Source organism: Colobus angolensis, unplaced genomic scaffold, assembly GCF_000951035.1.
Source record: "Colobus angolensis palliatus isolate OR3802 unplaced genomic scaffold, Cang.pa_1.0 Scaffold74, whole genome shotgun sequence".
Lineage (NCBI taxonomy): Eukaryota > Metazoa > Chordata > Mammalia > Primates > Cercopithecidae > Colobus > Colobus angolensis.
In genome coordinates, this window is record NW_012121154.1 from 8390993 (window position 1) to 8418279 (window position 27287).

Genomic DNA, 27287 nt, shown 5'->3' on the forward strand with positions numbered 1-27287 from the left:
ATATCCTTTGCCCACTTTTTGATGGGGTTGTTTGTTTTTTTCTTGTATATTTGTTTGAGTTCTTACTGCTGTTTGCAGTTGGGTAAATAAAGTCATCAGTTATCCATCTGTATGAAATCATAACTGAGCACTTTCAATTGACTGTGTGGAATGAACCACATATGAAGAATCAGAAATCACATTAATAGGCATATCAAAAGCAGTCAATGCCTCAATTACCACGACAAGCTTCACTTTTTGAGCTGAAGTATAGGACATCTGGAAAACTTTACTTTTCAAGCCAGAATAAGAAGCTTTATCATTACTAGACCCATCTGTAAAACAATGAAAACGCTTAGCAGGCTGCAGGTTGTTTACTGCAGGAATTGTAAATGCAAACCGTTCGCAGTCTTGCTCAGCTAAAGGGATAGTAAAGAAACAGTCTTTTAAATCTATGACTACTAAAGGCCAATTTCTTTGGAATTATAGCAGGAGAAGACAGTACTGGCTATAATGCTCCCATAGGTTGTATAACTGAATTGATAGCCCTTAAGTCGGTTAACATTCTCCATTTACCTGATTTTTTCTTAATTACGAAAACTGGAGAGTTCCAAGGGGAAAATGTTGGAGCTATGTGCCCATTTTCTAATTGTTCAGTAACTAATTCCTCTAAAACCTCCAGTTTCTCTTTACTTAGAGGCCATTGCTCTATCCAAATTGGCTTATCTGTTAACCATTTTAAAGGTATAGGTTCTGGAGGCTTAACAATGGCCAAGATCAAAAATTATTTCCTAATCTTTGGCAGGAACTTTGTTTAACCTCTTGAAGTGGTTCTTTCAAACCTTGCAATTTTTTTCTAGTCCCATACCAGGGACATACCCCATTTCGTGCATTGTACGTTGACTTTGAGGGCTATATAATTGTTCTGGAATTAGAACTTGTGTTACCCATTGTTGTAATAAATCTCTTCCCCATAAATGTACAGGTACAGAAGCTGTAATTGGTTGAATAGTCCCAGGTTGTCCGTTGGGCACTTGACAATGCGAAATATAACTACTCTGGTATACTTCAGCGGTTTTACCAACTCCAGCTATGTTAAATTGAGCAGGTTGAATTGACCACATGGACAACCAGTGCTGTAGAGAAATGATTGAAATGCCTGCTCCCATATCTACCAAACCTTTAAATTTCTTTCCCTGAATAGTTATTTCACAGGTAGGATGTTTATCAGTAATTTGATTTACCCAATTAGCTGCTTTGCCTTGTTTATTTGTGCTTCCAAATCCTCCTGTTCATTTAATTTCACATTTTCCCATTCCCAGATATGGCACAATCAAGAGCTGTGCTATGTGCTCTCCTGACTGTGCTTTCCAGGGAACAGAAGTAGATATAACAATCTGAATTTCCCCATTATAATCCGAATCAGTGACTCCTGTATGTATTTGTACCCCTTTTAAACTTAAACTTGACCTTCCTAAAAGTAATCCTATTGTTCCCGCTGGCAAGGGTCCACAAACTCCTGTTGGGACCTTTTGCAGGGGTTCCCCAGGCAGAAGGCTCACAGCTTTTGTGCAGCATAAATCTACTGCAGCACTACCGGCTGTGGCAGTGGACAGACATTGTATTGGGGTGAGGGAATGGCCTGAGCTAGAAATGTCCCAGTTTAGAACGGGACCCAGGACAGGCCCTCGTGACATTTCCCGAAATGGGGTTCCCATCTTTATCAAACTTAGAGTGACACTGATTAGCCCAATGTTTTCCTTGTTTATATTTGGGACATATTTCAGGCTTGGCAGTTTTCTTTTTTCCCCTATTGGGCGGCCTGACTTGCTGATTATTTCTACATTCCTTTTTAGTATGAATAGCTGGTTTAAATTCTTGGAGTAATTTAAAAGGAGAAGACTTTCTTGGGGTAATTTAAAAGGGGTATATTCTAACAGGGCACTGCCAAGCCTCTAAATCACCCTCTCGTCTAGCTTGCTGAATTACTGCCTGAATGGAACTAAGAGCGGTTGCTTGAGGCGCTGTTCAAACAGTTACTGGGGCAACTACTTTTCACCCAGTGTCCTCCAGAAAAGAAAGATCTGGAGGGTCTTTTTCTTCAAAATAATCATGAGGGAGTGCAGAAGGGTAGGGATGAACCTCTCCCTCCTTTGCCACTTTAGCTTTAGCTGGCAAATAAACCTGTTCTGTAATCTCTTCTGTTACCTCATTATACTCTCATTCCTCATTCCTCCTCATCATCAGTGTGAAAAAGTTCCAAGGTGAAATAAACCAGACCCCACACTTGTCCCTGATGCTTCTGAGGTCCCCTTCTTACTCACTATGGGTATTGATTTAAGAGTACTCAGGTGTCCTCCAGGTAGTTTTCTGTTCCAACCATCGCTCCGGCAACCCTTCAACCTGGATTCAAGCCCCCACTATGGACACCACTTGCTGAGACCAGCTCAATCAGGGAGACCAGCTCAGTCAGGGAGACCCTAACCCAGCAGTGCTAGAGGAATTAAAGACACACACAGAAATATAGAGGTGTGAAGTGGGAAATTAGGGGTCTCACAGTCTTCAGAGCTGAGAGCCCCGAACAGAGATTTACCCACATATTTTTAACAGCAATCCAGTCATTAGCATTGTTTCTATAGATATTAAATTAACTAAAAGTGTCCCTTATGGGAAATGAAGGGATGGGCTGAATTAAAGGAATAGGTTGGGCTAGTTAACTGCAGCAGGATCATGTCCTTAAGGCACAGATCGCTCATGCTATTGTTTGTGGTTTAGGACCGCCTTAACAGTTTTCTGCCCTGGGTGGGCCAGGTATTCCTTGCCCTCATTCTGGTAAACCCACAACCTTCCAGCGTGGGTGTCATGGTCATTATGAACATATTACAGTGCTGCAGATATTTTGTTTATGGCCAGTTTTGGGGCCAGTTTATGACCAGATTTTGGGGGGCTTGCACCCCACATTCCAGGAGACTCTGATATGCACTAAAACATAAGCAGCTCTACATGGCTTGATCATACTCAACTTATTGTACAAGAATATTCATTTGAAAACACTTTTAAAAACTAATTATATAACTAAAGTTTCAAAACAGCCCAAATATATAGGACCATTTAGTATTATCCGAATGCTATTTGTTGAAAGGTATCTTAGACTAATTTATGTTTGATAATTCCCATTTGGTAAACACTGGGGAGCCAATTGTTGAACCGATAATGTATACTTATGATATAAACACCTAAATGTTTTTTAAAATTAAATAAAGTGAATTAAACAAAATTACTACTTGAAATTACTAATTATACTTTTGAAAATGAATCAGTGTATTTTGGAAATGAAAGACAGTAGCTGACATATAAAATTATGGCAGAAATCAAAGAAAAGTATTCCTGTGTGTAGAGTTAATGACATCTTTGATAATTATGGCATAAACTAACTTATGGCTTAAACTAGAGCACTACAGAGTTTCTAAGAAAAGACCAGACTTTTTAGGGTATTTTTGATTTTTCCATTTTCATTATGAGTGAACAGTTAATTGGTTCATAGATTTTAGTTGACTATAAACTGTAGTATAGCATGTTATAGTTTGGCTCTGTATCCCTACCCAAATCTCAACGTGAATTGTAATTCCCACGGGGGGCAGTTTCCCCCATGCTGTTCTTCTGATAGTGTATGAGTTCTCACAAGATCTGATGGTTTTGGAAGTATTTGGAAGTTCCTTCTCTGTTCTTCTGTCTCCTGCCATCTTGTGAAGAGGGTGCCTGCTTCCCTTTTTGTCATGATTTAAGTTTCCTGAGGCCTCCCCAGCCATGCAGAACTGAGTTAATTAAATCTCTTTCTTTTATAAATTACCCAGTGCCAGGGAAGTTCTTTATAGCAGTGTGAAAATTGATTAATATGTAGCATTAATTCCTTAATTATTTGACCATTTTGATAAATACACACAATATTAAACATGGTTATTATTTTTAGCATCACAAATATTTTAAAGAAAACATGATTTGACTTAAGTTCAATGCACTAAAATGACTGGGTCCGACCAGCATGTTTTCAGTAAGTCCATGTTAGAAATGTACCTCCAGCTATTCTACATTTTTTATGATAATCATTTGCAAACTTTAAAGTTTAGAGAAATCATAGGTTCAGGAAATCATATTATCCTATGCCCCATATGCCTATAAATTTGTAAGTCTCTACCTTTACTTTCTTTATTTTTATGCTTCTCTTTTCATTCCTCCTTCCCATTCTTTCCTCCCATTCCACCCTTACTAAACCCCTTTCTTCTTCCCTATTTTATCTTATTCCCTTTCGTCCCTTACTTTCATTCACAACTTTGTACAAAAAGAAATCTGGATGACTTTCAAACATATGCACATAAGATGAGAGGTGCTAACGATATAGTTGGAATCATTAAATACTAGAGTATTGCATGGTATTTACATTAAGTGTTATAACACATCTTGGAATCTGTTTCTCCTATATAAATCACTCTTATTTAGTCACTGTTTTATTTGCTTAACAGGGAAACAATTACATTTTACCTTAATAGTCTGTGTTAATCAATTAAATAACTATTTAATTGATTCTGTTAGTTTTGTGACTCTGTATGTCTTTCTGCTATTATTTTAATTGTAGCCTTTCTGGACTAATATCCAAAAAAGAAAAATATTCAATATTCAATGTATATTTGAAGTGCTCATGAACAGTATCAAAAGTCTATTTGTACATACAAATATAGACAGTGAAACATTTGGCTATAAGAATTTCCTATTATTCTAACAGTACACATCACTAATATAGTTTCTATAATTTAGAAATCTCACACACACACTCACACACACATAATGCTTTTATTTAATTAATTTTTAGGTATAATATTTTCGAGAGAAAAAAATGGAAGAGGATAAATGAATTGATAAATTTGATAAGCCAGTTGGTCTAACAGTGATATGTATGATCAATTGCTCTATTTCACCAGCATTCTTCCTCCAAGTTAACCTGAAACTGATTAGATGATTCTGTGATGAAGGCCAGTGGCAACCTTCAAATACATGCCATGTTCAAGTTTTCAAGATTTATATCTGTCTTTTAGGATTTACATTCATGAAAAAAACATCTACAAAGACAGTGACTAAGCAGATATTTAAGATAAAGTTTGACGTGTTATTCTAATCGACTAGACCCAGCATAGACCATTATTTGGAACAAGTTCCTGTAAGAATGTTACTCATTTATATCTCAAAGGTCAAGCTTTCTGAGCAGTTTTCAGAAAAAAGTAGATGCATTAAAGATGCATGAGGAGAGTCAATCTACGATGTCAAAGAGACCTAAGTGATTGTGCAGGCTTCAAACAACCTACAGTACCCAGTTAAAAGCCTAGGACTCTGAAATAGTTGTTTTTCAATGGCTGTTTTTGAGATGTTGAATTCTCATCTAGGTGATGTTTCCAAAAGCCACTTTGCTAGTGAAAAGCCTCAAACGGAATATACTGGAGGTTTCAATGAACATAGTTTGGTAATGCTTTTAGTAGGAAAAAAAGAGGTAGTAACACAAAATTAAGCATTCCTAAAATCATAAAATTCAGTTCCATTAAAACTGTAGTTGGAATTTCCTTTGTAACTTAAATCCATTGATAAGATTTAAGTGTGCATTTTACATTTAAAATACTCTACAACCAGCCACCAAAACTTTTAAGAAATATTTTATTTTTATAATAAAATCTTTCAGTGTTGCTTTTTGTTAGAATATTACATATGCTATATACTGGTTAGTTCCTTTTTAAAAGAAATTAATTGTCTGATGAATACCAAGGAGAACTTATCTCCAAATAAGCTTGCTCTTATAGTCACCAAAATGACCAACTCTTTTGGTTCTATCTTCCATAATAAAAATGGAAAATTTCTTTATGGCTATAAAACAATACGTCTAATTAACATAAGAAAATTTCTAAAGAGTATGTCAACAAGTGAAAAATGATTTAATCAAACCAAGAATAAATATTGAGTGCATATATCATGGCAAGAAGCTACAGCAGGATAGGCTTAAAGACGACTTCTTTGAAAAAACTATTTTTGATCTAGAAACAATGTACAAAAACATGAAGTACAGAATTAGTAAGATGGGCTTCACTGGCACTTGGGCGGCTGAGGGTACAGCAGAGAGATTTTCCCAGAGAATTTTGAGTTAACAAGGCTGAGGCCCGCATCTCGACTCTGGTGTTTAGGCTGATCACATAATTAATCTGGCCTTCAACTATAAAAAACAGAAGTAACAACGATGTCCACCTTAGGTAATCATTTTGAAAAACGAAGTGAATTTGTATATGTGAAGGTCTATGATAATTTATAATTCACCACAGCGAGAATTCTAGTTATTATTACATGCCTGAGTAAATGACTACCTAGACACCTATGTAAACACAAAGTAAGAACAGCTGAGTATAATTTCTAAGAAAAAAACATTTATGCTTACAGTGCTTGTGATAAGCTAGAAAAGCTGAGTTTATGGGCATCAGCATACAGAGTTCAGTACCTTAAATATCTAAAGGTAAAGGATTTAAGGGACTGCTAATGTGGACATCGTCAGGTCTGTATCTGTGGTTTGGCACTAGGAGTCTAGAAAATGCCAAAATCATCACTTTGATACATTTATTAGTAGAAATCTCTTCATTTATTTATTTAAATTGAAGTAAGTAAGTTGTAAAAATAAATGGTGATTTCTCCAAAAGAAGATAAGCTATCACTAATAAATGAAAAGATGTATATTAAAATAGCCTTATGATTATATAAATTATTATTTTAATTTTGATTAATCTGAACTTCACTACTCAGTACTATCAATAAGCATTGACAATAACTCAAGGTAAAAATTAAAAATAAAAACTTACATTTTAAGAAACCAATATTCAGTTAGTTATGCTATAGAGGTGAAAAATAATATTGATATTAATATTTGAAAATATCTGATACTGTGCTATAATGCATACGCAGTCTGTTGTACAAGGAAAACATTGGACTAAGAGTTTAAAAATCCAGTTCAAGTCCAACCTTTTGAACTACGTTATCTCCTGACTTTAGATCTATTTATTGACTTCCATGTGCTTCAGTTTTGTAAGAAAGGTGGAGGTGAGAAAATGGAATTCACTTGCATCATGCTGGAAATTTATCTTGCTTCTAAGTATTATATCTTTGTGATGTTATAGGAGTTAGTTACCAACACGTCTATTAAAAATATGCTGACTTCTGCTGATATGGTGACTGCACAAAGAAAGAAAATTCTATGTAAATACCCATTACTGTTTCTTTTGCCATGTTGTGATCATTTCTTATTAGAAAACAACAAAGCCAAAGTAATGAGAAAATAAAGATCTGTGGGTGCCGTCGGATTGCAGCAGGAAGTCTATTATACAGCAGAATAGAGGATCAGCAAGCTGACCCATGGCCAACATAACTCTCTCTAAGAAAGAGAGAAAACATAACTATGCTTTCCTCTGCATGGCTCAGACCAACGTTTGGCTTCTGGTCATAGGAAATTATTTCCATAAATAAAATGAAACCATACATATATTAAGATGATGGTTTCACATTTTCCTCCTGCCACATTTATCCCTCCATCCTTTCTGGCCTATGCTAACATCTCCCTCCTGGGAGTGAGGAATGATACGGCAAACCCTGTCAGTTTTCTTTGTGATCGCTTTGTTACACATGTATGGTTTTGGAGCACCATAAGCAACCTCATCTGCTTCTCACAGGTAGGAGATTCACTTCCTCAGGGAAGCATTCCCAGCTTCTCTGACTATGGGAGAACAATATTTTCCTTTTTAATCAAGATCTTGGATATATGGGATCAAATTTATTTCCATCTTCTGGTCTTGCAGGCTGCTTAAACCAAATCATATTCACATATTACATGCTATATCTGTTGCTGATTAACTGCTCTTATAGAACTATGTAATTACTTTTTATTCATAAATTTCAAAGAATGGAAGAAACCATAAGACACCACTTAACACCCACTAGGATGGCTATAATAAAAAAGACAGACAATAATAAATGTTCAGAGGATTTGTAGAAATTGGAAACTTTGTACATTGCTGGTGGGAAGGTAAATGGCACAGCCATTTTGGAAAACAATCTGGCAGTCCTTCAAAAAGTTAAACATAGAGTTACTATATGACCTAGCAATTTTACTTCGGGGTATATACCTGTATTAGACTGCTCCTGCATTGCTATAAAGAAATACCTGTGGGTTGGGTGATTTCTAATAAAAGAGGTTTCATTGGTTCACAGTCTGCAGGCTGTACAAGCATGGTGCTGGCATCTGCTCAGCTTCTGAGGAGGCCTCAGGGAGCTTTCAGGCATGGCAGAAGGTGAAGGGGAGCAGGCATCTCAAACTATGAAAGCGAGAGCAAGGAGAGGGGAGGTGCTGCACACTTTTACACAATCAGATCTCATGAGTACTCATTCATTATTGCAAGGGCAGCACCAAGCCATAAGGGATCCATCCCTATGACCAAAACACCTCCCACCAGGACCTACTTCCAACGCTGGGGATTACTTTTCAATATGCAATTTGGGTGGGGACAAATACCCAAACTATATCAATATCTAAGAGAAATGAAAACATTATACATAAAGCTTTTATACATATGTTCATTTGCAGAATTACTCAAACTGGACAAACAGTGGAAGAAACCCAAATGCATCAACTGATGGTAAATACAATATGATATATTTATACAATGAAATATTACTTGGCAATATAAAGGAACGAAAAACTGATACCTGCTACAACGTGGATGAACTTGAAAATATTTCACTAAGCAAAAGAAGCCACATATCATATGATTTCAGTTATAGAAAATTTAAAGAAAAGGTAGCTCTATAGAGGCAGAAAGTGGTTCTGTTCTACTGTTGCATAGAACTAAGGAGGATGTGGGATTGGAGAGAGAAGGCTACGAAGTGCAGGGTTTCTTTTTGCAGGATGAAAATATTCTGAAATTGGATAGTGGTTATGATAGCCCAAACTTGTGAAATATATTAAAAATCACTGAGCTGTACACTTTAAAAGGGTAAATTTTGCAGTACGTAAAATACATCTTAGATTTTTTTAAAGCTCTGATAAAAATGGAGTTGAAGCCATGCCCATATTGTCCAGAGAACTGTAAATTTAATATTCAAATTTTTGTTTAAAATAAGGGATACACAAGAGTTCAAGGCTACACTGAGCTATGATTACACCACTGCGCTCCAGCTTGGGCAAAAGAGTGAGACTCCATCTCCAAAAACTGAATTTTAAAATATAGGGGACATAATATTGCCTTTCACAGTAGTGAAAGGATTTCTGGCTATGGAGTATAGGAAAAACTTTCAGTTTTCTATTCTAACCATTATATACTACATAATCAAACATAACAAAATTGTTCCTAACAGCTAGAAGTGATCACTTTGTTCTCAAAAACTTCCATTGCAGACTCAATAGGAAGCAGGTAGCACTCTCCCATTTGTATATTAGGCAGGGTACAGTACAACAACAAAGGATATTACAGAACCCTGGGGTGCTTCAGCCTTGCTTCTGAAGTCACCAGTTACCATCCCTAGGCTTGAGAGACCAAGGGAAGAGTTAAGTTAGGAGGATATGAACAGAGAGGGCTGTGTGAGGAGACACCTGGTCAGGCATTGAGCCTTTCGGTTCAGGGACACACCCAAGCCCACTTTGCCATCAAAGGCAGAAAGCTAGGAGACTAAATACCCACTAAGTACTCCAACTTTACTCTTCTAGTTCCCCCTTGTATCAGGTCCTCCCCAACGGTCAAACTCAACAGAAGCCGAAGCTTATAACTGGCCTTCATATGGGTCAGATTTTCAGGAAAACAGAGTAGCACGAAGAAAGGCATAGTTTATCTGCTGGGACAAATGAAAGATGGCCCCCTGAACTATTTTATTTCCACCCATCCTTACAATTACTATGTACTGAATTAATGTCATGCATTTTGTCACCTCCAATAACATAAAATTTTCTTAAAAATGAGGATTGGGTTTTATGTATTTGTGTATTTCCAACCCTACTTTAAAAACTGCATGGTAGACATGTCAAGTATTCAATGAATATTAGTTGAATACAAAATGAAAACAGATTGATATTATTTTCCTTTCTTAATAGTCAAAAAACCAGAAATATAATTTACATTTTAACTACCAATTCTCAGAATTTCTATCTGTAAGGAATATTTAAGAGAAAATAATTGGCTTTTTTTTCTCCAGGGAATACTTTGAGCAACTTTAGTTAGGGTTCATCATGTTTCTAATTCAGATATATTTTATTTTAAAAAATAGTAAGAGAAAGAAAGAAACCATTATTCTGAAAAACATTTTAAAGGTTACTTACTACTCATTCATATTGACACACTGATTCGCTCTTTCTGCAGGTAATGACAGCCTAAAAATGTCACCAACTCAAATGCAGCCAAATGGACCTTTCCTTTTAAAGTTCAGTTGTGAAAATAACCACCAGTATACATAAGTTTCACAGGAAAATAATAACTCTCTTTTGAGAGAGTTTTTAAAGTGTTTGACTCTCTTGACCTCATTCTACGAATTAAAACAATTTATCTTGCTGTACAATGAAAGCATGAAATGTAAATTCACTACATAACTTTTCAGAAGAAAAAAGATATGGAACTTTATTTATAAAATAAGTGTATGTTTTAAAACATACTAATTGAAAGAGTGGAGGCTGGGAGAAGTAGAAAGTACAGAAGTTAAATGGGGCAAATCAGTAACTGTTACATCGTTCTGAAAAATCAAGATCAATGAAGTTAGTTGCCTGATGTAAGAATTAAACCTCTAATAAACATTTTAAAATAATTTTTGGCTGGGTGCTTACAACGTAATCCAAGCACTTTGGGAGGACAAGGTGGGAAGATTGCTTGAGCTGCAGTGAGCTGAGATTGTGCCACTGCACCCCAGCCTGGGGGACAGAGAGAGACTTCATCTCAAAAAAAAAAAAAAAAAAGGTAATTTTGAAGTTCTGAGCTTGTAACTGAACTGCTATAAAATTGCTTGGATTCTTGCTCAAAGAAGAAAATCTTTTGGATGAAAATTGTAAACACGTAAGACATATCATATTCAGAGGGACCAATAGTATGTGGAAATCTAACCTATTCTTGGAAGGAGGAGTTTTGAAGAGTGGAAAAACATGAGCCATTGGATGGGGCCTAACAGGGGCATGAATCTACTAATGAAACTATGGTGTGGCTGATAATGTATGGACTTTATATCACAGTTGTTGCTTGTATTGATGAGATATCATCCAAACTCATGTCCTTGCTCTGAATTTGGGGGAAAAATGTTAATAAGAAATGCAAGTTTCTACTTCCAACCAAATGTTACATCGTAAATTATGCTAACAAAAAGAAGAGTATTTCTCCTATCTTAGTCCCCCTTTATCTAAAGACTGTCATACTCTTCCCCAAAATCAATGAAAAGTGGGTGAATCCTTCAAGAGCCTTTGCTGTGTACGTAATATTCAAGTCTCAGGAGGAAGTGTGACTCTTATTTCCATGGCCCAAGGCTAGCTAGATTGCCAATTGGCCCCTTTTTGCTTAGGAATCCAGGAATTCCCTTAACTCTTTATCCCTTTTCTGAGCTTTTCTGCCTCAGTAGAAGGCAATTCTTTCTCTGCTTAGCGTTCTTGAATCACACTCCAAGTTCCAAGCTGCCCCTCACTCCCATTTTTTTCCATTGTAATGTGTTTATTTCAATATTGTATGCAGACAGCCCTGATTTTAGTGATAACTGAAAATCACAGGAAAACTAAAATACATATTATTTTAACCAGAATACAATTACATTGTGTTTCTAGTTTAAAAGTGAATATGAACAAATTTTAAAATTTAAAACAAAATTATAGAATGGATGCAGAATGAAGTGGAAATGTAGATGCTAGTACTACAAGAGGAACACTAAAGAAAAAAGAGATTGGATAAGATATATTACATAATGAATCATGACTGGCAATTAACCACTTCCTGAAGCAAAGCAAAATGGAAAAGCTGTTTGTTGTACAAACAATTCTTAAAGATAAAAAAGTGGTCATGATTAAGAGACATTGTCAGAAAATACATAGGAATTTTCATAAACAGTTTTCTTTCAACCGTAACAAAAGATCAATGAAGTTAGTTACCCAATGTAAGAAATAAATGTCCAATAAAAATTTTTAGATAATTTTTAAGTTCTGAGCTTATAACTTTGAACTGTTGTAAAATTGCTTGGATTCTTGCACCAAAAAAAAAAAAAAAAACCATTTTGATGAAACTTGTAAAAGAAAAATTATTTCGATTATGGAAATGTTAATAGAAAATTATGAAGAAACAAAGAAATATTTTACAAAAACTAAAGATTTTAATTCAAGCTACCAAACAATTCCCTATGGTATAAGGAACTTTCTGACAAGAACACTACATATCAATAAATCTAAAATTTGAAAAATCTCAAGTGCTTTTTTTAGCTTTAGTTGAGTCGTACAACATTAGAGACATAGCCCAGTTAATACTTTGGATACATTCTTCTCAAAAAAACTTCAGAATTTATGAAGAAATACCAATTTTGTGAACTAAAAAATATGAGCTTTGGCATATATATTTTTGAATCTTCAAATATCAAAAAAAGAATGTGAGCTGTATGTGAAAAATTTAGTTTCGATCATGATGGTTCATGCTCCAGGTATGTTAGGTAAAAAGTATAGATTCATTGGAATTTTAAAACAAGAGACCAATATCTTTCTTAGGCTTTATTTCACTGTATGATGCCAGAACTATTTATACTGAGTTATCGGAAGCAGGCTTTTTGATAAGTGTCAGGGATATAGTTGTTAAAATCATTTAGTATACACATATAAATTGATGAATAATCAATAGTTTATGGAATTGTTCAAAGAAATAGAATACAATAAATGTACTGATTTTGCATTCTACCAGTGCTCTTTAATTGAGCCATGAAAAAATCTTTGATTGAGCCATGAAAAAGATTCACAAAGATTTACTGTATCATGAACTTCAATTCAAAATTTTCAAGAACAAAAGAAATAGTTGCCAGATATTCATAAACAAAGACAAAAAAGGCATATGTTTTACCTTGTCTCACCAATATCAGAAAGTACATGAACAACATAAATTTGAAGCTCACAGAAAAGAAAAATCTTGTAACCTAGATGGACACTTATAAAAATTTATATTCAGGCCGGGTACGGTGGCTCACACCTGTAATCCCAGCACTTTGGGAGGCCGAGACGGGTGGATCACGAGGTCAGGAGATCGAGACCATCCTGGCGAACACAGTGAAACCCCATCTCTAATAAAAACGCAAAAAAATTAGCCGGGCATGGTGGCGGGCACATGTAGTCCCAGCTACTCGGGAGGCTGAGGCAGGAGAATGGCGTGAACCCGGGAGGTGGAGCTTGCAGTACAGTGAGCCAAGGTCGTGCCACTGCACTCCAGCCTGGGCGACAGAGCAAGACTCTGTCTCAAATAAATAAATAAACAAATAAATAAATAAATAAATAATATTCAAATTGAAGCTTTTGATAACATGAATGTATACAAATAATGTACATTTTTATAAGGTGAATATACAGGTTTAATTGCTATCGACATCACGTCAGTCTTGTAGGTGCACAAAATACACAAAAATATGAAGGATGCTTTGTTGAGATTAGTAACTTTAAAGTTTTAAATTTATGCAGTTGCCCTTTGAGTTCAATGTTACTGCGTTGACATCAGAGTTAGTGAATTTACTCCAGTTGGACAGTTTTTGAACCCGATACGCTTTTGTTTCAAAGGGTCAAATCAATTTTTATTTAAAAAAGAACCAATTTTATATTTTACTAGAAATTACTTTGGAATGTTTGTAACAACTTGGCTGTGTGAAATTACTTTTTAAAAAAGAAATCTTTAATTTTAGAATAATTTTAGTTTTACAGAAAATTTATGAAGGTAGTACAGAGAGTTTCTACACACCACTCACTTTCTTCTATTATTTACATCACACATCACAAGTATATCATATGGTACATTTGTCATAATTAATGAAACAATACTGATTCAATAATATTAACTAAAGTCCACACTTTATTCATATTTCCTTAGTTTTTACTTAATGTTCTTTTTCTGTTCCAGGATCCTGTCCAAGATACCATATTACATTTAGTCATCATATATGTTTAGGTTTTTGCTGACTTTGCACTTTGGAGGAGTACTGGTTAGGCATTTTGTAGAATGTCTCTCAAATGATATCTCGCTGATGTTTTGATTTTTTTTTTTTTAATTTCACGGTTAGGGTAGAATTGTGTGTTGGGGGAGAAAGGTCCATAGAGGTAAAACATCATTTTCATCCATCAGATCCAAGGGATGTACTATCAACATGGCTTATCAGTATTGATGCTGACTTGATCACCCAACTGAGATAATGTTTGTTAGTTTTCTCCACTGTTAACTGACTCTCATTACTCCTTTACCCATACTATACCTTTTAAAAAGAGGCTACTGTATGCAACTCATATTTAAGAGGTGGGGAAGGCCGGGTATGCTGTCTTATGCCTGTAATCCCAGCACTTTGGGAGGCCGAGGTGGGTGGATCACTTGAGGTCAGGAATTCCAGACCAGTCTGGCCAACATGGTGAAACCCTGTCTCTACTAAAAATACAAAAATTAGCTGGGAATGGTGGCACATGCCTGTAGTCCAAGCTATTTGGGAGGCTGAGGCAGGAGAATCACTTCAACCTGGGAGGCAGAGGTTGCAATGAGCTAAGATCATGTCACTTCACTCCAGCCTGGGTGAAAGAGTGAAACTCTGTCTCAAAAAATAAACTGAAATAAGAGGTGGGGAGCTGTGCTCCACCTCCTCGAGGGTGATAAACTGACATAATTTATTTTGAATTGTTCTGTATATAGTTGTTCTTTTCTCCCCTATTTATTTATTATGCAATCATTTATTTATATCAGCATAAACACATGGATATTTATTTTATACTTTTGGTTATATTTCAATATTATAATATTTATGTTGTTCAAATTGTAAGTATGAATTTATATGTTTAGCACTTCCTTATTTTCTGACAATATGAAATGTGCTCATTTTATATATTTCTAGAGTCCCAGAATTAAACAGTTTCCTAAGAAGGCTGGGTGCACCATGGTGAGCCACCATGTATTCCCAGCACATTAGGAGTCCAAGGCAGGAGGATTGCTTAAGTCCAGGAGTTCAATACCAGCCTAGGCAACATATAAGACCCTGTTTCTACAAAAGAAATTAGCACCTGTAGTCCTAGCTATTCAGGAGGCTGAGGCAGGAGGATTACTTGAGTCCAGGAGTCTGAGGCTGCAGTGAGCTATGATCATGCTACTGCACTGCAGCCTTAGTGACAGAGTAAGACCCTGTCTCAAAAAAATAAAAATAATCTTAGAAAAAAAATACATTTCCCTAAGGAGTCCTGGTTCCTTTTATTAAGAATGGTATTAGAACCCAATATCTGTGCCCTAGGTAGGCTCCTTGCTAATAGAGTGTTGTTTCTAGGTGACAGCAAGAAAATAGACGTGTGTACAATGACTTAGGTATATAAACATCTATAAATATTTTAATGTGCGACCATCTGTATCTATATGAAGCTAACATGAATTTATACTGACGTCTCTAATCCCATCACCACATCAATTATTCTAGCCTCCTCTCCTTGCATGTCTGTAACCTCTCATTTCAACAGTGAGAAATCTGGGTTTTACTATTTGCAATTCATTTATGTAATTGTTCAGTTCCAGGAGATGTGTGTATGTGTGTAACTGCATGCTTTTGTGAACTAGATAGTGTCATGGTAGTTTATTTTGCCTTTAGTCCTAGACTCCACTCAATTTCAGTCGCTTCGGTCATCATCTTTTCCCACACCTCCATCAGTGAGGCTGTTTCATATTTTTTGTAATGCAGTTTTGTCACATTCTGCATTTCATCCTAGAACTCTCCTAACCTCCTAAACAATTGTTTAATTTGCATAATTTAAGATTCATTCTATGTACTGTAGAATTCCATGAGATTTGACAAACGCATATTGTCATGTATCCAACATTACACCATCACACATAATAGTTTCACCACTCCAAAATTCGTCTGTGCTTCACCAATTCATCACTGTCCCCACTACCACCAAACTCTGGAAACTACTGATTGTTTTACTATTTATAGTTTGCCTTTTCCAGAATGTCAAAAAATTAGAATCCTACAGTATGTAGCTTTGTTACACTGTTTTCTTTTTTACTGATTAATATGCTCTTTTTTTTTTGAGACAGAGCCTCACTCTGTCGCCCAGACTGGAGCGAAGTGGCACCATCTGGGCTCACTGCAAGCTCCGCCTCCCGGGTTCACGTAATTCTCCTGCCTCAGCCTCCTGAATAGCTGGGACTACAGGTGCCCGCCACCACACCTGGCTAACTTTTTTGTATTATTAGTAGAGACGGGTTTTTTTCACCGTGTTAGCCAGGATGGTCTCTATCTCCTGACCTCGTGATCTGCCTGCCTTGGCCTCCCAAAGTGCTGGGATTACAGGCGTGAGCCACTGTGCCTGACCTATTAATATGCTCTTAAAACTGATCCATATGTTTTCATGGCATGAAAGCTTATTTCTTTTAATCACTGAATAATATTCTATTGTATGGCTGTACCTCTGTTTATCCATTTACCTACTGAGGGGCATCTTGATTACTTCTAGCTTTGGATTATTATAAATAAAACTTCTATAAACATCCACACAGAGTTTATTGTGTGGATATAAATTTTCAAATCGGTTGGAGATATCTCAATTTTTAAGTCGGGTAGAGAAGAATCAAGGTGACCAGTGACCACTACCATTGCTTACAGATAGTTGGCCTTCAGTAAATATTGACTGACAGGCTTACATGCATTATTTTCAGAAAAGGTAAATGAGGATCTAGCCAGTTAGAAGAGAACTTTCACTTTCACACATAAGATTGAATCTTAAAGAGTGAAAGAAGAAAATGGGTTTAGGTTGAATATCCATCACTTTTTTTAAGAAAACTCATTTTTTATTCTTAAAAATGAGCTCTAATTTTGTAATCCTTCAATTTAATAAAGTGCCCATTAAATAGTGCCTTAAAATGATGTCATAATTGAGAAATGTGTGAAACACTCCAGTGTTATTAAAATGTACTACAAAATCACTATTGTAATTAAAATTCTAGGGTTAGCTTACCCTAGAATTGCAAAGGATGTCAAACTAGTAACATATATTTATAATGCTAAAATAAATGCATAAACTTTGGTAGTTTATTTTGTAATTTGGGAGCTAAAACTAAGTTTCTTCCCAAAGGGAGGAATGTTTTTTGACCTCTAAACTTCTTTCTTGTATTTATTTATTTGTTTTTAATTTTACTTTAAGTTTTGGGATACATATGCAGAATGTGCAAGTTTGTTACATAGGTATACATGTGCCATGGTGGTTTGCTGCACCTATCAACCTGTCATCTAGGTTTTAAGCCCCGCATACATTAGGTGTTTGTCCTAATGCTCTCCCTCCCCTTGCCCCCCACCCTCCAACAGGCGCTGGTGTATGTTGTTCCCCTCCCTGTGTCTGTGTGTTCTCACTATTCAACTCCCACTTATGAGTGAGAACATGCAGTGTTTGGTTTTCTGTTCCTGTGTTAGTTTGCTAAGAATAATGGCTTTCAGCTTCATCTGTGTCTCTTCAAAGGACATGATCTCATTCTTTTTATGGTTGCATAGTATTTCATGGTGTATACGTGCCACGTTTTCTTTATCCAGTCTATCATTGATGGGCACTTGGGTTGGTTCCAAGTCTTTGTTGTTGTAAATAGTGCTGCAATAAACAAAAGAGCTTCTGTTCAGCAAAAGAAACTAGCAGCAGTGTGAACAGGCAACATATAGAATGGGAGAAAATGTTTGCAATCTACTCATCTGACAAAGGTCTAATATCCAGCATCTACAAGGAACTTAAACAAATTTACAATAAAAAAAAAAACCATCAAAAAGTATGTGAAGGATATGAACTGAAACTTCTCAAAAGAAGATATTTATGCAGCCAACAAACATATGAAAAAAAGCTCACCATCTCTGATCAACAGAGAAATGCAAATCAAAACCACAACGAGATACCATGTCATGCCAGTCAGAATGGCGATTATTAAAAAGTCAGGAAACAATAGATGCTAGTAAGGCTGTGGAGAAATGGGAACCCTTTTACACTGTTGATGGGAGTATAAATTGGTTCAACCATTGTGGAAGACAGTGTGGCAATTCCTCAAGGATCTAGAACCAGAAATACCATTTGACCCAGCAATCCCATTACTGGGTATATACACAGAGGATTATAAAATCTTCTACTATAAACACACATGAATCTCCATCACTTTTATCTTCTCCTTGATTATACCTTGTGTATTGAATTCAGTTAATTTGTTTGTAATATTTTATATTTATTTACACAGTCATTATTAAGAGATATGTAACATCCAGCAGACACCTTACATTTATTTTTATTTAAATGTGTTTATCAATAACCGAATGCCTAAACCTTATTGGACATAACATTTTTGAATTTATTCCTTTTAGCTAACATAATCACTGGAAAACAAAAAGACTAATCTGAGAAATTTCAATGGGAACTTAGTCTTTACGTATTAAAGCAGCATTGACAATGCATTGTGTGTGTGTGTGTGTGTGTGTGTGTGTGTGTGATGTGATGTGAAATCCGAGAGAAGATAATGAGAAGATAATACCAGTAACTCTAGGTAATTATTAGATAACATCAATGAATATTTGGAAAAAGCACCAATTGGACTTGACTGCTAATTTGCCACTAGAAAATTTTTCGCATTTTCTTAGCATATGCTGAAGTTTTACCTTTTAGAAGCAACAAATATTTCTTTTTCTCTTGATACCTGAAAGCTCTTATTCTTCTACCTAACCTTGTCATTCACCATGCTACTTCTTTAACACCTAAAAAGAATTTATTTAACTGGCTGCTGAAATAGACAGTGTCGTATTTCAAGCTGATTTTTTGAGACTATCAACCCACAGCTTTTAATCTCAGTCAAATCATCCTTCACATGGGACACCAGTTCCACTCTGCAAAGATAAGGTAGGGATCTACCTACTACGAAATTATCTATTTAAAATAAGATCCTTTAAGTTGACAGCAACCTTTTAAAATTACCTTACAATTTAAGTCTTAAAATGAGCTAAAAATTCTAACTAATGGGCCACATTTTGTGAAATGACCGTGCTCTCCACAGTCCTCAAAACAGGAATGGTGGTTGCTCTAATATTATATATGTTGTTCATGGCTCTTCAATAAGTTATTCAAACAGTAAGAATATTTTTTATTGACTTGAGTAATGCCCATAGTTTATTGTAGTTGGAAATAACTCCATTTGGAAAATAATTCAGATACTCTCCAAGAACTTCTAACTTTCTGGTGGCTTGCATTGTATACTCATAACTTATTTGACTTACAAAGTTACAAGAAAACTTAGCATTTGTATTCCTCCACATAAGATCTCTGACTTTAATAGCTTTTGTTCTTGTTCACTGAATACTTCAGGCATGCTGTCTTGTTAAAAAACAGACAGTAGGAGGGGAAAAACTTTTTAGTAGTGTATACCTACCCTTATATTGTCATTGTATTTTTCTACTAGAAAGAAGTTAATTACATATGTTGAGCATATGTCTGTGAAACTTTGGAAAATGTCTGTTAAAACTGTTAAACAAAACTATTAAAGATAGAGAAGAAAATAAGGAAGGCAAGAGAAAGGCAAACAACACCCACACAAGCAAAATCCAGTTTAGAAGAGCAATAATAAAAAACAATTTGAAAATATACAATTTGATGGTAAAATTGCTGAACTTTATACAATTCTTGAGAGAACCAAAGATGAGTTATTATTCTTTCTATAGTACAACCAAAAGTTTCCCACAAAAATTAACAAAATTGAAAGACACCAATAGAAGATACCACTATACTACTGCTATATATTTGTAGATACTTTTGAATAGCATTATCAAAATTATTAAAATAAGTGCTTCTGAATCTTCATTTCACTGAGACCATTTATTTACTATCATGGATGGAAACTTTATTCTGATTTTAACTCAGTCTATTTCTGTTAAAGCAAAACCATGGGAATTGATCTTTTTAAGTCTTTTGCTGTATAGTCAGGATAGAAACTGTTCAATATCTGGTCAGTCCTGCTAAGAAAATACCTGCCTATTTTGCATATTCATCAGTGTAAAATTGTATATCCATAGATATAGCCAACTTAAAATATACATTTTGATTGTCAAACTAGATGATTATCTTTCATCCTCCATCTGAACTGTTCAATACTCCAAATTCAAATAAAAGTAATGACATTGCCTACAGAATTTTCTTTGCCTTTCTTTAATGAAAAAAACTAACCCAAATCTATCATTGTCAGATGAACATTTTAAAAGGTTAAATATTTTAAAATGAGAATAACACATCTGGGATATATTTGATTAGTTTTATTCTAAATGAATAGAAGTCAAATTCCCAATAGGCAGAATAACTGTTTGACATTGGAGAGAGTAGGAAAAGAAAAAAAAAAATAGAAAAAGAATCATTTGTATTAAGCTACACTTTAAATTGTCTTATAAATTGTCATATCCATACTATTTTCACATGAAATGTTTAAATATTTGTTTTAAAAATATTAAAAGTTGTCAGGTATTTCAAATTTGACTAAAATGGTCAGTAAATACAAGATACTTGCTTCTATAGTTTGTGGGTGTGTTATGCATTTAAAACATATGTTTTCATTTATTCCATTTCTAAAATAGCCCCTCATTCTCCATTCCTTACTATGCTTTATTTTTTTCCCATATTTATCAACCTGTTATTGACTTACATGCTCATTTTTTTATTTGTTGTCTATTTATCCCAATAGAGAGAGAAATAGACAACCCCTGAAAGCAATGGCTGTTTCCTTTAGTACTCTATCTTAATTGCCTAAAACAGTGCCTAGCACATAGTAGGCATGTATGAATATTTGTTGAATGATTGAATGGATACCGTTCATAACATATCTCATAGCACTCTTCCTGTTTTAGAACTGAGAAAACGGAGGTTCGGAGTAGTTACCCAACTTGACTAAAATGTCCAGCAAGGAGCTACATGCCACACATAAAATCTGCTTATTACTAATCAAATGCTATTTCTAATATGATCTTTGCTTGCAACATTCAGCACTACTTCTCCCTCTCTGATTAGTATTATGTTCACATTTGTGTAAAAGTTAATTGAAAAATAACGCATTATCTCTCTATTATGAAATAAATGACATGTTGTATCCCAATTAAAACTTTAACAAATTAAATGAATTTATTCTTACAAAAAATTTTTGAAGAATCACAATAAATTACTATACTATTCTTATTTGTATAGCCTAGGTATAAAAAATACTTTGAAGTGTTGATCCTTTAAACATAAGCTAATTTCTAAAATAAATTAATCACATTGTCTTAAACAAGTCATCAATATTTCTTTGACTTTGACGTATTCATCATTGAAAACATAGAAATAATTTGACTTTAATTGCCTCTAGAAACCAATTTTGGGAGAACTTTGGTCAAGTAGCCCATCATCTTTATTCTTTGTTTTATTCATTTGAGTCCAACTTAAATTTTACATTTCAATTAGATTTTAACATTTTATTTTAAAATGCTCTGATAGAGCCTACTGTATTATTCCACTTTTTTAAAATCAGGAAAAATGGAAAAATAAAAATTACTAGTATAATAACATGTAGACTTTCATAACTTCATTTTAATATCACTTCTCTCTTTTCTAATTTATGACTGTGTCTCTCCGTTCCTTCAGGTTTGTTCATTTTAAATGTTCCTTCAGGTTTGTAACTGTTGTTCCAAGATTCAACCTTTGCTTTCCTGCTCTTATCCTTGAAGAATTCATAATTCTTATGGTTATAATTATATATTTATATATCTCCCCAAATTACTTCTGCCACCTAAAACTTCAGTTCCTTGAATGAAACTTCTATTTTAAAGCTCCATTATACCCAATGAGAATTGAAAAATAAATGTATCATTTCCCCTTGTGAAAGTGATTTTTTATAACAAATCTAAAATATTCAGTGATATTACTGTTCTACCAATGTCACCATTTTTTCAAGTTTATGATGTTTTTGATTCCCCACTAACAATCGATGACCAAGTCACATCAGACTTTCTCCTCTGTATTCACCTGATTCACTCTTCCTGCCCACATTCATGAACTTAGCTGAAAACTACTAAATAGATTTATTGTATCTCATGATAAGGTCACTGAAATGGCACAGATTCTTCTTTATTAGATTGTAGACCACCAGGCTTCATGTCAATAGCTATTTAATTAAATTTATTTATTAAAAATACTTTAACAGTTCTCATTACTGGAAAGTCTATTAAAAATTTTTGTATAATATCTTCAGTATGTGCTCTTTTAGATTATTAAAAATCTTTTATGTATGGGTTAATGGAACTAAATAGTATAGGAACATTTTGAGATCTTTATGATAGACACATAAGTCCCAGATCATTTATGTATGAAAATGAAGTAGAGAAATTGTTCATATGACTTAAACCAATTTGCACACACACACATACACACTGTCTTCTCTTTTCCCCTCTGTCTCTAACACAGACACAGGTACATACACAAATCTTTAAAAATTATTTTTACTCTGTTTCAATTTTTTAAAATTTGAGATGTCTAACAAAAACGCATAAATCTCAATAGTTTAAAAATAAATACATGAGAGAAATGGGGGAATGGTTTATCTATTTCCAGATAAACCTAGAAAAAGGTTAAGATATAAATTCCATGCCCTTAGGACACCACCAAGTACTGGGAGTAGGTTGTAAATTTGACTCTGAACTTCTGAACCACAAAAGCCATGAAAGAGACAAATTTACGTACAAGAGTCACAATGTCCAAAACATAAAAACAAGAGATGCTTCCTGATTCTTCAACCTGTAAGAAATCTCTCCCATGAGTCCTTATGAAAGGAACACTTTGTGATGTAGGAGATGATTTTATATAATCCTACAATAAATGCAGCCAACAGTTTATAAAATACAAAATCAATTTTGAAAAAGTTCAAAGCAATGTGGTCTGGGTATGTGGGTCTCTGGTGACTTGGCTTGATCTAAAGGTGAATTTTTCACCAAACTTTTATTATGAATATTTCAAACATACAGAAAAACTGAAAGAACAGTAAAGTGAATAACCGTATCTCATTTGAACAATTATGAACATTTTACCATAGCTACCTTACTTATTTTTCTATCTATTCTGAACCATTTGACACTAAGTTAAATTTTGTAGTGCTCTGAGAATTGATGTAAGCTGCATAATAGTAGCCCTCATATGTCATGAAAACATAATTTCTCAACCTCAGGTTTTTAGTAACAGAACTTCTAAGAAGGTGCATTTGGGGATAATAACTACAAAAGGATAAGATTGATTGAAAGAAAGGTAAGCACAGAGTTTTAAAAAGTCACGCTCTCTAGTAAGACATGAGGTGAAGTCATCCTATCTTGCCCAATGAGGGAACATCCATATTCTAAGACAATCAACTAAACCAACAATGTGGATGTACACACATGTCAAAGTATTTTCTCTTCTTTTTTTCTTACTTCAAGAATAATTTTTGTAATATGAGGAAAATAGAGTTAAGTTTGGTAATGTATTTGGATTTAAATGAAATAAATTAATGAATTTAATAATTACTTTATTAAACTCATCAACAATTAACTCATCCACTCACATAAATAGCATAAGTAGAAATTATTTCAGCCATGTCTTAGGCAGCGATGTTTGGCAGTTCATACTCAGAAATAAGAGTATTTAAAGTTGTAGCCCTTATTGAGCTCTCAAATAAAAAACAGAAGACAGAGGCTCAAGAATGAGACAGCATTTCCTCCCTCTATGGAATACTTGTAATGGAATTCAGTCTCTAAAAGAAAAACGAAAACAAAATTTCAAACAGAAGCCTCTGTTCTTTGTTATATATAAAGTAGTTAAAACACATGCCAAGACTCATTAATAAACTTCAAATACAAAGCTTCACAAAGAGTTGGCCACAGGTTTCTTCCTAATTTCATCACCAATATTAATGGTGGTTCAGAAAAACAAAAACTATGCAGATTTATTTAGTGCTAGAATAGAACTGGATCTGGCATATTGCTGAATTTTACTATACAGGCACAGCTCAGAGATAAGATGGGTTCAGTTCCAGACCACTGCAGTAAAATGAATATATCAATAAAGTGAGTCATACAATTTTTTTGGTTTCCCAGTATGTATAAAAGTTATGTTTCCAGGCTGACCAACATGGTGAGACCCCGTCTCTACTAAAAATACAAAGAAATAGCTGTGCGTGGTGATGCTTGCCTGTAATCCCAGCTAGTTGGGAGACTGAGGCAGGAGAATCGCCTGAACCCAGGAGGCAGAGGTTGCAGTAAGCCAAGATTGCACCACAGGACTCCAACCTGGGCTACAGAGCACAACTCCAGCTCAAAAAAAAAAAATAAAAAAAAAAAAATAAGTTTACACTCTACTGTAGTCTCTTAAGTGTGAAATTGCATTATGTCTAAAAAAACGTACATATGCTAAGCATATTTTATTGCTAAAAAATGCTAAGCATCATGTGAGCTTGCAGAGTCGTAATCTGGTTGCCAGTGGGGGTTCTTGCCTCAATGTGGATGGCTGCTAACTGATCAGGGTGGTGTTGCTGAAGTTTGGGATGGCAGTGACAATTTTTTAAAACAAGAAAACAACAAAGTTTGCCACATAGATTAACTCTTTCTTTCACAACAGATTTCTCTCTAGCATGTGATGCTGTTTGATTGCATTTTACCCACAGTGGAACTTCCTTCGAAATTGAAGTCAGTCCGCTCAAACCCTGCCATTGCTTTGTTGATTAAGTTGATGTAATATTCTAGATCCTTTGTTGCAGAAGTAGATTGCATCTCTGAAAGAAACCACTTTCTTTGCTCATCTATGAGAAGCAACTACTCATCCTCAAGTTTTGTCATGAGTTTGTAGAAATTCACTCACATCATCAGGCTCTGCTTCTAATTGTACCTTGCTTGATATTTCCACCATATCTGCAGTGACCTCCTCCACTGAAATCTTGAATCCCTCAAAGTCATCCACGAGAGTTGTATTCAACTTCTCCAAATTCCTGTTAATGTCATTGTTTTCACCACCTTCCATGAATCATGAATGTTCTTAATGGTGAATCCTTTCGAGAATATTTTCAATTTTACTTTGCTTAGGTCCATCAGAGGAATCCCTGTCTACAGCACCTATAGCCTTATGAAATGTATTTCTTAAATAATAAAATGTGACAGTCAAAATTATTCCTTGATCCATGGGCTACAGAAAGGATATTGTCTTGGCAGGCATGAAAACAACATTAATCTCCTTGTGCATTTCCATCAGAGTTCTTGGGTGACCAAGTGCATTGTCAATGAGCAGTAATATTTTGAAAGGAATTCTTTTTTTTTTGTTCTAAGTACTAGTTCTCAACAATGGGCTTAAAATATTCAGTAAACCATGCTGTAAAAAGATGTGCTGTCATCCAGACGTTGTTGTCTCATTTATAGAGTACAGGCAGAGCAAAGTTCATGTAATTTTTAAGATTCCTAGGATTTTCAGAATGGTAAATAAAAATTGACTTCAACTTAAAGTCACCAGCTGGAGTAACCCATAATGAGAGAGTCATTCTGTCTTTAAGCTTTGAAGCTAGGCATGGGCTTTTCCTTTCTAGCTATGAAAGTATTACATGGCATCTTCTTCAAATAGAAGGCTGGTTCTTCTACATTATAAATCTGTTGTTTAGTGTAGCCACTTACATCAATTATTTTAGCTAGATCATTTGAGTAACTTGCTGAAGCTTCTACATCAGCACTTGGTGCTTTACCTTGAATTTGTATGTTATAAAGTTGGCTTCTTTTCTTAAATCTCATGAACTAACCCCTGCTAGCCTCACACTTTCCTGCAACTTCCTCACCTCTTTCAACCTTCATAGAATTGAAGACAGTTAGAATTTTGCTCTGGATTAGGCTTTTATTTCAGTGATGTAGCTGGTGGAATCTGCTATCCAGACCACTCAAACTTTCTCCATATTGGCACTTAAGGTGTTTTGCTTTCTTATCACTTATGTGGTCACTTAAGTAGCACTTTTAATTTCCTTCAAGAATTTTTCCTTTGCATTCACAACTTGGCTAATTGTTTGGTGCAAGAGGCCTACAGTTCAGCTTATCTTGTCTTTCAACATGCCTTCCTTACTAAGCTTAATCATTTCTAGCTTCTGATTTAAACTGAAGGACACACAACTCTTCCTTTAACTTGAATACTTTGCAGCCATTGTACGGTTATTAATTGGCCTAACTTCAATATTGTTGAGTCTTAGAGAATAAAGATACACAAAGAGAGGGAGAGAGACAGAACGGTTATTTGGTGGAGCAGTCAACTTATTGATTAATTTTGCTGTCTTAAGCAAGATTTGTGATGCCCCCAAACAATTACAATAGTAACATCAAAGCTCACTGATCACAGATCACCATGACAAATATAATAATATTGAAAAAGTTTGAAATATTGCAAGAATTACCAAATGTGACACAGAGAAATGAATAAGCACATGTTATTGGGAAAATGGTGCCAATAGACCTGCTTCATGAAAAGTTGCCACAAATCTTCAATTTGTGTAAATTAAAAAAGTGCAATAAGCAAAGCACAATGAAATAAGATAGACTATATGATGGTGAAAAGCCAATTAGAAATAAATCTCTAGTCCTAATATTAGCCTCTCAGTTATCAGTTCTTTCCATTAACTCTCAGTTTCTGCTTGGTAGAATTACTCTTTAAATCCAGTTTATTTGCCATAGTATCATCAAACACACCTCCTTAGGATGAATAGAATATGATTTTAAAACCCTTTCACATTAAATGATCACTTTCCAGTAGTTCCACCTGGCTGTCGACCTTGCTGCATTAAAATTACCTCTGAGTGACATAAACGAAGATGAGCAGCTCCTTGAAGTGCAAAAATATTGACCATCCAAATCACTGCATATAGCCAAGCTTCTTTCATGCCATTTAGCCATAGATATTTTGGAAATGTGGGAGACTGAATATCTGATCATTGGTACATATATATATGGAGATAACTAACCAAACCATGTTCAATAATAATAGAAAATCAGGC

The 27287-nt window shown here is 34.8% G+C and overlaps 1 protein-coding gene across 1 annotated transcript in view; it reads left to right on the forward strand.

The window, feature by feature from the left end:
* MAGI2 (membrane associated guanylate kinase, WW and PDZ domain containing 2) overlaps positions 1-27287 on the forward strand; it is a 1457999-nt gene that overhangs the window by 661193 nt on the left and 769519 nt on the right. The window lies entirely within an intron of this gene.